Raw genomic sequence first — 14,335 nt, 5'->3', positions numbered from 1 at the left:
CAGTAACTGTGCTCTCTCACTAATGGTATATGTGAACACCCTTATTTTCTCAAATATTTATTAATTGTAATTTGGTAACAAAATTGCAAATATGATGCTTTAATTCCCTGTTTTACTGTAGAGTAGTAGATCTGTTTAATCAGCACAGTAAATATGTATGAAACAGTTTTCATGTAAGAAGCAGAAGCAGCAGCTGAGGTTTCATTTTTTTACTGTTTCAGCACATACTGCTATTTGGAAGTCAGAAAAAAACTACCTTTTTTTTGTCCACTGCCATCAAACCAAACGGAGACAAAAGGAGCAGCAGCAGCACAGGTCGGTTGTTGCTCAACACTCGGAGTGTCTGCAGAGGGGAGCAGGGGCCCTCTGTGCCCACACCACCCTCCTGCCCCTGAGCTCGGCCTGGGCACAAGGGCCACACTGAACTGGGGGGCACAGGGGCAAATTTATTGCATGTTCAGACTCCAACATCTCAAATGCTGAATGCTTCCCATAGGCTGATCCTTCAAGAGTGGAGATCTCTTCCCCAAGGATACCCTGGGCAGAGGAGGTGCTCGGCCAGTGGTGGGGAGGGCAGAGGGGGCTGGGGCTGAGTGCTGCCCTCTCGCAGGCTGTGCCCTTTAGTGCTGCGGTTATTTAAAGCTGAGCAAAAGGGCGCACAGGCTCGGCTGCCTTCCCACAGCTGGTCCCTCCTGCCAAATGGCAGCTCAGAGTCCAAGGCAGAGCCCTTTGCTGTTTTATTGCTATGGTTGAATTCTCAGCTGCAGTGCTAGGTAGTTAAATGCAGCAGTTTATGCAGAGAATAAGGGCGTTTCAATTTCTCCAACAAACCTTACAGCGTTTGTGTGTTTAACAGGCAGCGATTTTACTCGGGAGAGGCCATCTGAGTAACAGCGACACTGGACAATGATTTCTCCTACAAAATGGTTTTCTTTCACAACCTTGCCTGAAGCTCAGCTGGGGACTGATCTCAGGTGTTCAACAGAGTTCTCTACATCCCAGACCGAAAAACGTCCTTAAAAGCCCACTCAGAAACTGTGTGAACCCACCTGTTTTCTGAAGCCCACTTCATTTGCTGTATGGCCAACAGGCCTGCTCAGTGGAAAATCTGCTGCAGCAATTTTCTGGTTGGTGTGGAAGATTTCACCACAGTCAAGTATCCTCACCGCCTGGTTCACTACCAAAATTTAAAGGTTGCTACTCAGCAGAGATGTGCCCTGATGGGAACAGAGCTCCCAGGGCACAGAGCAGCCTTTGCACAGCCGCAGCACTGGGAGCTGGCAGCAGGTCCCATCTGGACAAGCCACTGGAGCACCAATGCTCCTGGACATCAGAAACATGACCAGGAAAACCACCAAAAGCACTGGGACTAGCCTAAAGAAAAGGTGAGAGAGCAGTTTTCAAATACATAAGAAGCTGCTGCAAAGAGGGGAGTAATTTATTCTGCGTGTTCATAGGGAGATAAGGGCCTTAAATTATAGCCAGAATGACTCAGGGTAATGGTAGGAAAACCTTTCTAACAAACAGCCAGAGCAGAGCGGTGCAGGGACAGATTGCCTGGGAGTTTCTGTCATTAGAAGTCTTTAAAAGCAGGTTAGACAAATACACCCCGAGGTGCTGCTGGTATTGCTGACGCGCTGCAGCAGGGAGGTTTGCAGCCTATGGCCAGCCAATGCTTGCAAGCTCGCTGTTGTACTGCCTTGAGGCTCAGTTTGCTCTGCAGAGGAAGTCACAGCTCATTTTCTGAGGGATGCCCAAATGTAAGGAGACTGAAAGGAACCTTAATGAATCACCCTCAGATTTTTCTTCTGGCTCTCTGTGACTGTGACCTGTCCTGTGCCACTGACAGTGGGCTGCGGAGGGAATAGTGGGTAGGAAATGGCCCCGGTGCCCCGAGGCTGATTTACCCCAGGTTGATGTGACACTCAAGAGAAGCCACCTTTAAGTGTTAAGAGGAGCAAGGCCTTAATCTGGATCTGAGCTGAGGCTTTAGCAGGTGCCTTCCCACCTCGGCATGCTCCAGCAGGTTCGGTGCAGCTGCTGGTGCCACGCATGTTCAACAACATGCAAGGGCTGATCGACAAAATGGGAGAAACTGGAGTGGTGGGTTGGCTCGCTGATGACCAGCTCTACCGGACTAGATTAATATTGACCTGCAAAACTGCTGTGACAGCTTTTTGACATTTAATACCCTTCTTAAAGTATCTCACCCTGGGCTAGTAACTATAAAGTATTAACCCTGGGCTAGACTATTCCTCGGTGGGAATAGTCTGCCCTGATGGTGCAGCTGCAGAAATTGATTTGTTTAAACTGAAAAAATACAATTGTCTGGCTTTAAAGAGTTAATAATGCACAGATTTGCTGGAAAGCCCAGTAATGAGGTAAAGAGATCAATTTCTATAAATCAGTATCACTGTGGCTTGTGATCTTTCTAACTATGATATGGGTAGTCCAGACAGCAGCTGCCAGTAGTCTTAGGGAGGTTTAAAGTTAATGTATTCAAAGACTACTTGGTCTGACTAAAAGAATTTCACTTTGAAATCCCAGTGCTTTGATCACAGCAAGAGAGGAGTTGCGGCAGCGTTACCCGGTGTGCAGAGCACCGTGGCCGTTGCTGGTAATGCCAGTGCAGCCATGGATTTGTCAGCATTTCTGTCGATGTGCTGCTTTCCGGGATTTATGAAGCTCCTCCATAACTAACCCACCAGTTCAGCACACAGGGCTGACTCACAAGCTAGATACTGACTTTTTTTTTTTTTCTGCAAAATGGTATTGAACCAAGCAAATCAAGTCTGAGTGTGAACACCCTGAAGTGATCCAGACTGATCTTACAGGGGCTTGAGCAAGTATGTCACTTCACTCATGCACAAAGAGCCTCTCTGAATTAATTTAATACTCTTTGGAAATTGATGTTGATTTATAGAATGTGCTTGCACAAAGATATCCTGTCCTTCCCTATGGGCTTCTCAGCAACAGGCAACAACTCACCCCATCAGCAGGTCGTGGAGTTACTGCTGTTTGCACAAGGGACAGGGAATGTGCCTGGAGCTGGGAGATGTCTGGTCCTCACCACCAGTTCAGGGGAACTGCAGGCATTTCTGTATACAGACAGCTATAAACACGCTATAGAAGTACTTCACCTAATATCAAATTGTGTTGAAGACCCCAAAGCCTATCTCCATTCAAACCACATGCTCCTCCTGCTCCTCCCTGGCTGTTTTCTAAGATGCACGGCTGGAAGAGGCTGGTGTGCTGCATGAGCAGCTTCCTTGCCTGTGCTAGCCACACCATACCTGCATGCTGCAGGCATTTGCCTTTCTCTGTCTCCCTGTTAAAATGAAGAAGAAGACCCCACTCAATTTCTGTTTCTACCAAAAAATCAAGGTTTAACCTGGTCTTCACAGGCCCCCTCCCAGAGGAGCCAGCCCAGGGGTGTCTCTTGCCCCAGGTGAGGTGAGAGTGCTGCCTGTCGCCCTGCCAGCCCACCCAGGCCAGGGCTGAGGTCCCAGCAGTGCCACTGCCACTGTGCAGCTGTCACAGGCCTCCTGCTGTCCCTTGTGTCTGAGAGGCCACAGAAACCCTGTGGGACTACTGGGATTATTGACGCAGTGCCCAGGAAGGTTTGCAGGCCAGCATCCTTCAATCACTTCCACGCCCTTCTTTTAGCCCTTAAAATAAAAAGATGCACATGTACCCCAGGACACCAGGAGCAAGAGGGACAAAGAGAAACAGTATAAAGGCATTCATTAGGACTAACAGAAAGCTGGGAAATGGTTCTTTTTTCAGTCCTCCTTTACAAAGAAGACGTTGGTAGAGTGTGCACCCTTTGGAGAAAATGAGACTTAAGGCTATGCATGCCCTCACTTTGAAAAGTGTGGTTTTAATTCCAAAACTTCCTGTTTGCATCCGAGCGCACATCTGCGCACTGCGTGCCATAGTAACGTGATATTGGTAGGAAAGAGGGCTGCATTGTTTCAGTTAAACCCGTGGCAATGATAAAAGGTGAATGGTATTGAAGGCATCTTTTAATAAATGCCACAGCAAACCCTGGCAGCAAATGCAGCTCAGAACAATATGTGAACGAATCCCTGGGGGGAACACACACTCAAAACTGCTCCAGAACATGACTTTTTTTTTTTCCTGGTGGAAAGGTATGTGATTTTCATTCTCAGCATGTCATGCTAAGCTGAAAGCAAGAAGCAGCACAATTAAATCTGCTCAGGTAGCAGTGACATTAACAGCTCAGCTACTTGTGAAAATGCTTTGTAAAACAAGCCATCTTTAGCACGCCATTGCTCTAGCAGTAAGAATGAGACACAAACTGCTCAGAATATATATTTAGTAAAACTACAGTTGCTCATTTTCCACTAGATCGCCCTTCTGCCCCAGATCCCCAGCAAAGCACTGAGGACAGTGGTGAAAAACAGCCTTGCAGGCAGCTGGCAGTAGGTAAGCGGGGTTGTGTGGCTGCAGCTTGGGGCCAGTCCTGAACAAGAGTGTCCCGATGGAAAGGGAGCACATGCATCCCCTGACCCACAGCAACATACAGTGATACCCTGCTAAGTACCCAAAGGGTGAGCAGTCTGGGGAAATGCTGGCCAGGCTGCAGTTTGGGAAAGAAACTCAGTGTCCTCCTGGGAGACCGGGTTTGCCCCCAGTTGAAAGAGTTGGTTAATTACTTAGTGTCATAAAGACATTTGCAGCCCCCTTCTATCCCAAGGCAATAGTCTAAACACCATCCCATGGATGTCTTTGCATAACCAAAAGGTATTTCTCTGAGAACATGCAGCAGCCTCTGCTCCACCCCCGGTTTCCATCTTCTCACCCAGAAGGGGTTGAAAGGCAGCCAGCTCCGACGCCAGCAGCATGGTATCTGTGCGTCTCGGCACTGTGGCAGTGGGCATTGCAGACACTGGGGGTGACGAAATGAATTTGTCCCGCTCCTGGAGATGTGCTCGAATCACTATTCATCAGCAAGTGAGTCATTGCCCTTCCCACGGTCTCTTCCTGTGAAGCAGAGGTGATGGCGAAATAGGATCAAGCGCCTACGCTTCCCCCAGCCTACACGGAGAGCTCTGCTCTGTCCCCTCCCTCCTGAGCTGTCAGGCCCACTATTTTGAAATAAAAATACTGAAAAGTGTGTGTGAGAGTGCAGGCACACAGAGTGGCGAAGTGGAAGTGCACCATGTCTGCTGTGCCAAAAGGAGAACCTTGCACATGTACATGCTCCGGGAAGCATCTGCTGCAGGGAAAAGGGCTGCATGCCGGGGAGACAGCCTGTGTGTGTGACACGCCTGGTCCCTCCTGGCATCGCTCACTCGTGAGTGCCAAGGCCTCTGCCTGCACTCCAGGCAGCTGCCTGCTCCCCTAAGGGCAGGGTTTCCCCATGCCATGCTGGGTGGCAGAAATGAGGCTGGCTCTGTGGATCAGCCTCCATCCCTGTGGGAGGACTGACGGCAACAGCAGCGATGTTCCCCAGGGTGAGGCGAATGGCAGGCTGGCAGGGCTGCAGGCGTCTGTATATCTATAATGAGCTTTAAATGGGCAAGGAGGCATCTGGACCAGAGGTGAAGCAGGCATCTAGTGACAAGCAATGTTTTCCTGTGACACAGGTCTGCTGAGCCTGCCAGGCTCCACCACAGCCACCTGGTGTGACCCAAAGGAGGCTTCGGGATGAGGCATGCCAGTACTGTTCCACATTTCGCACAAAATAAGCCAGGCTGAAAGACAAGGGCAGCCCAAATTAATTTGCCAAAACATTGTGCTTCTCAGGCCCTGTTTGCATACTCAGTGCAAAGCCAAAAAAAAAAAAAAAAAGTGATCAGTTGCTAATGTTGGTTTTTATATGTATTTATCACACATGGAAACAAGGAGTTGTACATCAGTAATAGTCCATCTATGTCTTTGTATTTCTTTTCTAAAGAGGAGCTAACTGTGATCATCTACCTTGGTTTATCCAGAAAGTATATTAAAAAATCAAATCCATTACAGCAACCACATCTGAAGAAAATTGTCCAGAGCTTGTTCAAAACCCTCTGCAGGTCAGAGGTTTCACCTTCTGTCTCCAGCACTCAGTTATGAGATACAAAAGTAGGACAGCTGAAGCTGTGGATTGCCAGGGGATGCTGCAGCTCACTTTACGGAGAGACCAGGATACAGATCCTAGCTGTCTGTCATCTGAGCCAATAAGGCATACAAAATGTTAAACCCCATGATTTAGAAGAGCTAGGCTGCAGTGCAATGCATCCGTGCTTCTCTTCCTTCTTTTTTAAATGGCATTCGTGTGCCCTCTCATCCCTGTCCTAAAGCCATTCCCCTCCCACTAAAATGACTGTGCTGATGACCGTGGGACCTCTGCAGCATAAAGAGAGTGAATCACTGCAATTTCTCAGGTTTCAGAGACAGGGATTATCTTTATAAATGCACCCAATGCTGCTATAGACAGACATGATTTGAAAGACATAAATACTTTGTTTCTTTCCTGGGTTCTTTGCTCTTCAGGGAACTCCAGAATCTCGTTTTGCTTCATTCATCTCTGGGCTAATGAAGAGTGCAAACCTGCATCCTCAAAAAAATGAAAGCCACAACTAATGATAGCAAGGAAATAAATGGCAAAAGCCTAAAAGAAAATAGCTTTGAAAACTGATACACTTCAGTGTGACATGATAATTCAAAAAGGTTGCCTGTGCTGGTAGTATTTATAATTCCCTGAACATCTGAATTCCCTCCAGCCAGCATATATTAAGCACAATCCAGGGCATATGCAACAAATCATATTCAATGATGGAAAGTTGGGAGAAAAGCAAGAGCTCAATCTTTCTTGATTACGGCAGCCACAGATTTCTTTTTCATAGACTGCCAGTACTAATGAATGAAGAGGATATGAAAGGAAAACAAAAATACTCAAATCAACGTGCTTCATGTACCAATAGATGTATCTGCTCATAAATTTGACTAATTAGATGCAAATTATTGTCAAGAAATGTTGTTCAGGGTATTTAAGCCCTCACTCAGACTGCAGCATCCAGCCACATGTGGAAGCACAGTCCCAGAAAGCTGCATGGGATTCTGGATACAAACCACTGCTGCACACCAACACGTGTTCATGAAGGGATGCATTTTATGGTGGAGAACAGCAGGTCCCAAAGCCCTGCTAGAGCAGGATTGATTCAGTAAAACATGTTTAAAGCTGCTGTGCCTCTACACTTGGGATACTAACCTTAAAGCCAGATCTGGGCCCCATATTGGCACACAATTTTCAACCCAAATGAAAGCCTGCAGTTTTCCACCTAGAGATCATTTCATTTCAGACAGTGCTTCTGAGAAGATCTAACAGTTCTGAAAAGTTATTGAAATTTATTCAATTTTCAAGGCAAGTGTTAAGACCCAAAGGGACTTTCATAGCACGAGATCTGTCTTTGAAAAATTCGCAGGCAGAGGTCAGAGTTAAGTACCACTCGGCTGCGATGATCTGTCAAACGTTCCCAGCAATGCATTATTGCAGTAAGATTGGAGATGTTTGCCTTGCAAAGGTTAGCCAAGCTTTTAAAATTCACCAGGTCTCAGATCTTCACAGTCTGGGACAGCTACATGGCGGCGCTGCTCTTACATGTGTTAAATGATAAAATGGAAAGTTGTGTTGCAGGTTACTGGCACGGCCTTTGCAGAGCTGCTTTAGGAGTCTTTGGATGGCCATTTTTAGCGCTGCTCGTTGAAATCAAACCTGGCAGTGCACCTGGCAGGGTATTTTTTTTCTGCTTTGGAAGGATGGTTGGACTTTGCTCCAGTTGATTCAGTAGCTGAAGCATGGCTGCACCACTGCTGCAGGTCAGAGTCTGAGCTACATACATTGCCCAGCTTTTACTTTTTCAACTGCTACTGCCGTATTTTTTTTATCTAACATATGCATTTCAGTTGTTCACAGGAGGTTAGCCTCTTACATATTAGGCTCACCGATGCTGGATGTTCTGCTCGGGTTGGCAATGCTGGTTTTGTAAAGGATATTTAATGTTGTAAATCATTAAAATTATTTACAAGCTGTTGGAGACTTTTTAGGAGATAAAAAGACTAAAAGAAAATGTATGCACATCTCTGTATGTATCAGTGGATTTGTGCATAAATGCTCAAGTCTTCCAGGAAGTAAGGAGACAGTTACGAGAATAATATATAATTAACACATCCTCTTTTCTTCCTTTGTTGGTGTAGACATGCCTTTAGATTAAAAGTGGGGAACATTAAAAGTATTTGGAGTACGTGGGACAGAATAATGTTGAATTGTATGTAAGTTCAGCCCTGTCACCAGTTACACATGTTACAGACAGAGCAAGTCTGTTCCTGCCCAGGGATCTCATCCACTATACTGTTTTTACACAGGCCTTCCCAGTGGTGGTGGTGGTGGTGGTGGGGTTTTCCCAAAAGGAAGGAAATTAGGGCCTAGCTCTTCCTATGCTGCTGATGGAATACAAGCTAACCAAAAGGAATGCATATTATAGAGTCGTTCATCTGCTTAGGTGTCAAACGTTAAACTTCATCTCACTTTAGCTCATATTTTCATCAGACATCCCAAGGTGGCACATCACAGCTCAGTATCACACAGCTAAGTAAAATGCTCTTTGATGGGCAACTGCAGAAGTACACACACCATTGAGGAGGCTCCCCGGAGCTTTCTGATATGAATCCAGTTGAACATGAATATTAAGGGATCACAGACAGGCAGCAGCAGATTTCCCTGCCAGCAGCATCACTCATCATGGCTCCCAGACCAGGCTGGTTTTTTTGGAAACACTGGTCACCTGCATTATGAACAGTCAGTGAGGAACAGCCTTTTACACAGGCCAGTGACTTTCTTGATGTTAAAAATATACCCTGGACTTAATGAGGCGATTAGCCTACAGAAGTGTCAGATGTACCTGTACCAAACAAGCACCTCCACGTGGCTAGTGGCACGAGGCACTTCCCCATGTGTGACTGGAGAGGGGTGCCAGCGCTGATAAATGGCAATGCATACTGTGGGATCATCAGCTTGCTCAGTAAGAGGACAGAGGCTTGTATCTGATAACTGTAGGTGATGGAATGTACACACAGGTACTCCAGTTATACTAAGCTTTACAATTATGCAAATCCAAACAGATAAATGCTTTTTTTGGCTAAGAATTAGAGACCTTTACTTGCATTTTACTAGAGTACATATAAGCTGCTTTTAGAGCTGCTGGTTATTCAGGGACTGCCACAGTTTGCTGAACTGCTTGTCAGAGCTATTGATGGCTCCTGGTAAAAGATCGCTGACGAAAGGTCGGGGGTAGACGTGTTTCTCGCTCACACCAAAGCTGACATTTGCAGCCTTGCAGGCCAGCGTAACAAAGGCACAATGAACCTCAGCCATTTAACAGTCTTCAAACCTTCTTATTTCCTTTGGGGAAGCCTGGTTTGGTGCAAAGACAGTAACTCTGCTTCTGCATGATGAATACAATGATGCTGAGAGCATCATTACATACTGTCTGGAGATGGACTTCTGCATCATCCCCTACCAGGGAAGTGCTGTTGAGTGTGGACTGTGTTGCTGGACACCAGCCGGGATCTTGGGAAACAGTCTCTGCTGAGAGGGCTCTCATTAACTGCAATATGCTGATGCAGGAGACTGGTGGAGAACATCTCTAATTTCAACACAGAGGGTTACATCTGAGTGCTAGGTAGTTCCTCCAGAGAAAATACCAGCTCCAGCTGCCAACAGGGGCTGCTACATCAGTTACAGGAATCACAAGAGGGCTTTTGGTCCTGAGCATCTCTCAAAGAGAGTGGCAAAAAGCCTTCTCCTAGCGACAGGCCTTTCTCAGCATGCAAGAAGTCCAAACTGCCACCCCAAAATAATTTTAGATACTACTTTTCCAGTTTAGTTATGTATGTACCCATCTCAATCCTGCACTCCCCTCTGGATGTGCTAACAGCATAAAGTGAAGCAAGACATAAAGGACCAACAGATTATCTAAGGCACTATACCAGATGTCTAGATCAAAACCACATTCTTCTTATCAAAGGACAGCATTACCTTGAGTTCAGATTCGCAGCCACAAAGACGCTAATTTTTCTAAGTCAGTGAAGACAGTGAGACAAGAGATTTTACTTAAACTATATATTTTTACATAAAACAACTTTATGTTACAATAAAATCAGATAAAAATCACAAAGTTATATAATAAGTTCATAAAGAAAAAAATCAAGTTTTCCTTTTATATATATAAAACCCAGCATTTACTGCTACTAGGAGTCTAAATGTTAACATTGACTGTCTATGGTCAATTTAAAAAAAAAAAAAAAGAAAAGAAAAAAAGAAGAGGAAAGTACTTTTTCACAGCAGACAAATGACGAGGTAAGAGATGTTTTTACAATGATTCAACTGTAGTAAACACTTCAGTTTTCATTAAACCATATACTAAATATAATAAACCCAAACAAAAATATACATTTAGAGCACTGCAGTGTTTTCCCACAGTTGTGTATCAACAAACTGTCAGTCATTCACTAAACTTTACTTGAAACAGTAAAAACAGGGTGTATGTTTATCTTTAGTACTAAAATCTCATAATAATCTAAATATTTTGGTATAGCAGACCACACTAAAACACTCTCAGAACTTTCAACTACAAGGGATATATTCATGTTAAAAATGATGTGCTTTGCTTGTCATTCATGATGAGTTTTATAGAATATCATGTTCATGATCACTATTAGGCAATTAAATGAAAACATCTAAATGCTGCAAAATACTCCTTTATTGAGCATAGCTCCCTCTTCACATAATCAAGTTAATCAATGTACTGCAAACTTAGAAGCTTAGTTCACAAATCTTACATTATCAGTCTTTTTAGCTAGTATATGGCTAAAATAATTATTGCTGACCAGTGTTAAAAAAAAAAAACCAAAACCAACCCACACAATATAACAGCAGGCAGATTTTTCTCAAGTGCCTTTCTTGTATGTACCATTATTATTAGGTAACTAAATGATCAGAAAGAAAAAAGAAATCTATTTCAAAACGTGCATATAAAATTTTTGGAGGTATAGGCACCTTCATCCGAAGACTGTATGTTTAGGCTATCTGTTTAAAAAAAAAAAAAAAAAAAAAAAAAGAAAAAGAAGAGCTAAGACAAAACACAGTAGAAAGTCAAACAGGTTAGACATCCAACATCCCCCAGGGATGCAAGCCAAGCCCTCCCAGCCAGGACCAGCTCTGCCAGCAGCCTGCAGGAGAGCCCTCCTTTGGGAAGCACCTTCATCACATTTACCATTCACCACCTGACTCTGTATTTCTCTTCAGATACCTTATCATTTACTGCAGAGAATGGTATTTAAGACACGCAAACTTCATGTCAAGTTTATAATCTAACAACGAACCTAAAGAACTGCCAAGCTCCTGGGGGTGCAGGACTCCAGGCACAGCATCCCCGCCCAGGCTGTGTCGGCCAGCCGGGGCTGTCTGGAGGTGTGTCTGGATTAAATGTCTTGTGGCTATGTATTGCTTTGTTTGATACACAGGTGCTTGTTGAACATGATCCATGGAAAGAAAAATTACCTTAGGGTAGCTGTGTCTTACTGTTGCTAAATCATGCCCACAACCAGACCCCACCAGCCCAGCCTGGGAGGCCTTGCTGCCTCGCAGTGCCCTGAAAGATGAACCTGCCCTTCTGCACGGTCTCTGGTACTGCTGAGCCTGTGTAGGATGGCAACAGCTTTTCCTATTTTTGACTGAAAGTGTCTGACCATAAACTAGTGCCGTGCTGCAATGCTCTCGCGCTGCACAGCTCTGTGTGTGGATATTTGCCCTCCATCCCTCACATTGCCACGTCTGTGATATGCTGAGGACTTCTTGATATTTACAGGCTTAACAAGCCCAGAACTGCCTGGACAAAGGCAGGTGAGCTGATGGATCAGCGTGGCCATCCTAGACCCTTGGCACATCCACAGCTTGTGGTCAGAGCACATCTTTCACTGAAGCTTCTGCTGAAACGGTTGTCAAAATTAGCTGCTGATGATCCTCCCTTACACCCTTTCACTTTGGATTCAGCATCACTCATGCACTAAGCCGAGCAGGGCGTTTCACCCTGATAGTGGTTTTATCATTGCTAATCCATAAGCTCAGGAAGACAGCACTATATTCCTTACAAGACATTGATGCTTTGAAGGGTTTTGCAGAGATAACTATTCAGAAGAGCCTAACAAAGAGCATGGTCTTGTAGCTGAGAGACTCCCACCACTACGAGGTGGTGGCTGTAACGGGGAATCTTCCTTCTGTTGTTTATGAAGCAGCCAAAGGTGGCAAAAAATTAATAAGGGAGAAAATGAACGCTTGTGGAAAAAAAAAATTAAACAGCATGCAGAAGAGTGCAGAAGCCTATGGACAATTTGTGCCTTGCTGAGATGGGGACATGGGCTCCCCATGCCCGACAAGCTACCAAGCAAACACAGGATGAGCACAGGGTGAGCACCTGCCTTAACTCCACAGATGCTTTTGCTGATGCTCTTCGAAAGCGATGGCAGTGGCAGGGACAGCAGGAGGAACAGCAGAAACCCTTCCTGCTCTTCTTAATTCATTGAACAGCTTTAAAAAGTGCTCACCCTAAATCACTCGCATAAAAATAAAATCAGGTGTTTGTCTAGAAAAAAGGCATTGTCTAAATAACATTTGTTTTCTAGGCACAGATGCACCCAGTGTAAAACTATTTTTAAAAATGCTAGGATACAGAAAGTGAGAGGTGGCACTGAATTTCTTACAGAAAAGACAGTTTTCTTCCAGTGAGCTCACCTAGTAAAGAAGACATCAATTAGATGTAGACAGGAGAACATGAGAAAGTACTAATTTTGCTGAAAATGCACATTTAGGCCAAACAAAACTACTTGTGAATTTGAGTCAAAATCAGCAAATAAAGATTCAGTCAAACGGAAAAAAAGCAAAAGGTCAACCTATTTTATTTTTGGGGTGTGAAACAATGTTTCAGTTCTTCATTCTGAAATAATTTATTCCAGAGATGAGGCTAAGGTTATCTTCCAAAATGTGAAATAACATATCTAATGGAACATTCTTTCCCCTCAGAAGTAATTATCTCCATGCATTTTTACGTCACAGAATATTTCTAGGTTTTTGTGCTAATACAAAGTAGACCTGTTTATCTCTCATTTTGGCCACCAAAAAAAAACCCAACCCCACCATTATTCAGCAGCTCTAACACCATCTCAAAGGAGCAGCTCACTGGAAATCCCAGAAGGCAGTAAGACACTCTCTAAGCTGGTGTCACAACAGGCCAGCACAGAATTTTCTTCCCGTATAGCACCGGGGCCAGCCAGGCAGGATGGGCAGCGTGGCAGGATCCGCGGCGGTGCGGCTGACAGGATTTGGCACAGGGAGTGCCAAGCGCAAGACCTTTATTAACGAAAGACCATGTAACTGAGGTAGGATAGGTCCTGCCATCAACCACTTAGAGGGAGAAACCTGTGTCCACAATTTGCCCAGCACTGTATTTTAATAACAAATAAAACCAAGCTCTGCAGACCCTCTCTTGGACAGGGATGAACATTTCTTGGCCCCAGCAGCGTTTGTGGCTCTCCCTAAGCAGGCGGCTGCCAGCTGAGCATAGCTCCTGGCTTGGGACGCCCACAGCAACGGGCTGGATCCCCAACACACACAAAAGGAGGAACAAATGCATCCATACGATGGTGTGGGCATTTTGGTGGAGGAAGGCTGGCTGCCCCAGTGCTCCCACCAGGAGGGAAGAGACATTTCAATGCCAGGACGAGTCCCTGAGGAGCAGTGTGGGGCTCACAGTTTGGCAGGCAGGGGTTATTGCTGGGCCACCACAGAGCGTCAAGGAATAAGCAGTGTGTGACACCAACGGTCCCCACTCAGCAGGTGCACGGGGCTCTAGTCCTGGGGCAGGGATGGGGCCAGGCTGGAGAGGGGAGCTGCAGCTGGTGTCCAAACACTCTTGAGAGCGTGCACGGCCCCTTCCTAGCACGCTTTTGGCTTTTCAAGAGGAAAAATACAATGAAAGAGAGGGAAAGGTTAAAAGAAATGGAGTTTGAGGGAGGGTTTTAAATGATTGTACATAAAAACTCTCAACTTACTGCTGTTGGGAAGGAAAAAGAGAGAAAGAAGGTAATTTATAGCAAGACCTTGGATGCTTGAAGAATGGAGTTTCCCCCAGCGTATAGCTGCATACAGGCATCCCTAACATCTCAACATCAGGGCAGCAGCAGATACATACATTTGGGGCAAGACTAGAAAGATAAGGCAGGGATTTCTCTAAGGACATGCCCATTGTTCCTCTGGTGGGCACAAAACACC

This window comes from Strix aluco, chromosome 12 (genome assembly GCF_031877795.1).
Source record: "Strix aluco isolate bStrAlu1 chromosome 12, bStrAlu1.hap1, whole genome shotgun sequence".
NCBI lineage: Eukaryota > Metazoa > Chordata > Aves > Strigiformes > Strigidae > Strix > Strix aluco.
The sequence above is the reverse complement of the archived record's forward strand: the minus strand, read 5'-3'. Positions refer to the sequence as shown.